General features: G+C 46.3%; 1 pseudogene; it reads right to left on the bottom strand.

Annotated features, from left to right (window-relative positions):
* Positions 1–1,462: 1,462 nt before the first annotated feature.
* On the bottom strand, positions 1,463–2,926 carry LOC121938065 (annotated as a pseudogene).
* Positions 2,927–3,088: the final 162 nt, after the last annotated feature.

Here is a 3,088-nt window from a genome sequence, read left to right as displayed (position 1 = left end):
GATGTGGACAGGAGAGCTGAGGACAGGAGGGCTGGGAACAGGAGGGCTGAGGACAGGACAAAGGGTTAAAAAAAAACACCCTACAGAGGGAAAAAACAACACAGAACAAAGAACGAAAAAATGTTTTTTACCTTTTTATTTTCTTTCTTCCTTGGACAGTCCTGATGGACATGATGTGGCAATTGGACGGTCCTGATGGATGGGATCTGGCGGCAGAGCTGAGCCAGCTCTCTGTGGTGCTGGATCCAGAGGTCAGCGGGTCAAACTACGGTCCTCGGCAGCACAGGAGCTCCAGACCAGAGACCAGACGCTCTGTCTCAATGATCCAGGACTCGGACTTGGATCAAGTCCACAAGTCTCCCATCTGCTGGAAGCTGGACTGAGGCAACCAGGGGGTTTGTCCTCATTGGGGACGGGCTGAGCACCGACTGGACTGGCCAGCGTCTCGGCTGCTGCAGCAGGAGGATGTTGGTGTGGAGGGACGCTGTCCATCTGGTCCTCCTGGTCCTGAAGGTCTGATGTGGTCTCTAAGCAGTGGATGATGTTCGTCTGTTTGAATAAAACATCCTGCAGAGCGAGCTGAGGGACTGTTCATTATTTATGAGGGGAAGAAAGAGATGCGTTAAATAGTTTTTAAGAACAAGACTGAGGATTTGTGGTTTCTTGAAAGATTTGGGGTCGATTGTTTTCAGCAACATCTGAGCATTTATCACAGACTCGAACTGTCAGTCTCAAACTGTTGCTGGGTTTCCAAATTCCACAAAATGAAACACAAACGGAAAAACGTCCAGGCAGAAAGATTCAGAGATGGATATGACTGAAAAGGTTTTATTTTCAATATATTTAATTTAATGTGAAAAAGCTTTTCATGGACTGAAACACGTTTAAAGAAGTACCGTGTAGAAAACGCTCGCAGCACGGCGCCCTGAAACGCCGCCCCTACTGCTGATTGTGAGCCCCGAAAAAAAGCTCTGTATCCGTTTCAGTGTCAGCAATCATGTCGAATATTTTCAGCTCTTCAGCCGGAGTCTGGAGGTGAAGCAGAAAACACTCTGAGAGCCGAGCGCTCCTGAACTGATCTGGATTTATTTTTCAGTTTATTTTTTGGATCTGCAGATTGGGTTCATCAGCACTGAACATGATATCCTTCTATAGACGGTTTCTGAACTCTGTTATTTAGTTTTTGAGATCTTCTAAATGAGCAGAGTGAAAAAGTGTCATGATGGATTCATCACTCGCTCCGCCGACGTCACCACGCAGAAACAGCCGACAGCTACCTCAGACCTCTGCACCGCAAACCAGGGACTGACCTGACCTCACTGCTGCGTATTCACATCCATGTGTGTACACACACACACACACACACACACACACACACACACATATTTCACTTGTCACAGAGCTTATCAGTACTTGCGAACCAACCCAGTCACGTAGCAGTACCAGGTGATACCGGCTCTCGGGACCCATCCCTCGTGATGGTGGTGAAGACAGAAGCCTGTATGTTCTGCTGCTAAACAATGAATGTTCCAGCTGTTATGGTTCTTACTTCAGATCAGTAAAATCAGGAAAATGCACATAATTATCTCCTGCAGCACGGCAGGAGATCTGTTTTTAAGGGGTTAAACTGGAGAGAAACTGCCGAATGACAAGGCGATTAAATATTTTGATTCAGTTTCATCTCCAACAAAAATTGGACTCAAACAGAAGCTTTATTTCAAAGTTGGTTTATGAAAGACTCCTGAGGCTGAGGTGAATCTTTGGCCACAAACACTGTACAGTTTCTCTCCTGTGTGGATCATCACATGATACACAATCAAAGCTTCTCTCCTGTGTGGATCATCCTGTGAAACACAAGTGAAGAGTTTCTCTCCTGTGTGTACACTGAATCGGTTTGATAGTTGCTGTCTTTTAAGACTCACTGTTTACTGAAGACAATCAGTCAACATCGCTGCCAGCCTAGAAAAACAGACAATGAGGACGACTCATCATCAGTATCAGGCTGTAAATGATCTGAATCTGATCTACTGACTGATTCTGGTCCTCCGCAATTCTCTCCATCAGCTGCAGCTAAAGGATTTCTCTCCTGTGTGAGTTTTCATGTGACGAACTAAGCTTTCGTTGCAGAGAAATCTTTTCCCACACACTGAGCAGCTGAACGGTCTCTCTCCTGTATGATTCCTCATGTGAACCTTAAGATGAATCATTTCAATGAAAGCTTTCCCGCACACTGAGCAACTGTAAGGTTTCTCTCCTGTGTGGGTTTTAATGTGAACCTTCAGATTTCCAGTTTCACTAAAAGCTTTCCCACAAAATGAGCAGCTGTATGGTTTCTCTCCTGTGTGGGTTCTCAGGTGTCTCTGTAAACTTCCACTCTGCGAGAAGGATTTCATACAAATGGAGCAGCTGAAGGGCTTCTCTCCTGTGTGAGTTCTCATGTGTGTCTTCAGATACCCTTTTTGCATGAATCTTTTCCCACATACGGAGCAGCTGAACGGTTTCTGACTGACAGAGACTTCAGGACAGAAACCTGACGGACGCCCTCTGCTCTCCGTCCAATCATCATCGCTGAAGTCAACCTTAAACTCAGAGGAGTCTCCGGTCTGTAAATGTGTATCTGGGTGTGAGTCCCTGTCTGGTTCTGGTCCTCCACAGTCCTCTCCATCAGCTTCTGTTTCCATCTGTTCAGTTAGTCTTTGATGAAGCTGTGAGGACTGAGGTTTCTCTTCATCATCTTCACTCTTCACAGGGACAGGAGTGAATGGGAACTTGGTGATATCAGCCTCCTCCAGACCTTGAAGCTGCTCTCCCTCCTGACTGCTCCACAGCTCCTCCTGCTCCTCTTTAATGTGTGGGGGCTCTGGATCCTCCTGGTCCACACTGGAGGGGGGAACCTCTTCTTTAACCACCAACAGCTGCTTGACGTCTGCAGGAAAAAGAAAGCATACACAGAAATGTTAGAGAAGCCTAGAACCAGCCCCTAGTAAGGCTGATACAGACCTGGTCTAGCTCTATCATATCTTCGAGAACTCAGAGTTCCCTATTGTCCCTCCAGAACTCTGAAGTTTAAAGTCTCCAAAAGTAGAAC

Source organism: Plectropomus leopardus, unplaced genomic scaffold (genome assembly GCF_008729295.1).
Source record: "Plectropomus leopardus isolate mb unplaced genomic scaffold, YSFRI_Pleo_2.0 unplaced_scaffold28350, whole genome shotgun sequence".
Taxonomy (NCBI): domain Eukaryota; kingdom Metazoa; phylum Chordata; class Actinopteri; order Perciformes; family Serranidae; genus Plectropomus; species Plectropomus leopardus.
Note: the sequence above shows the minus strand (reverse complement) of the source record. Positions and strands in the feature narration are given on the sequence as shown.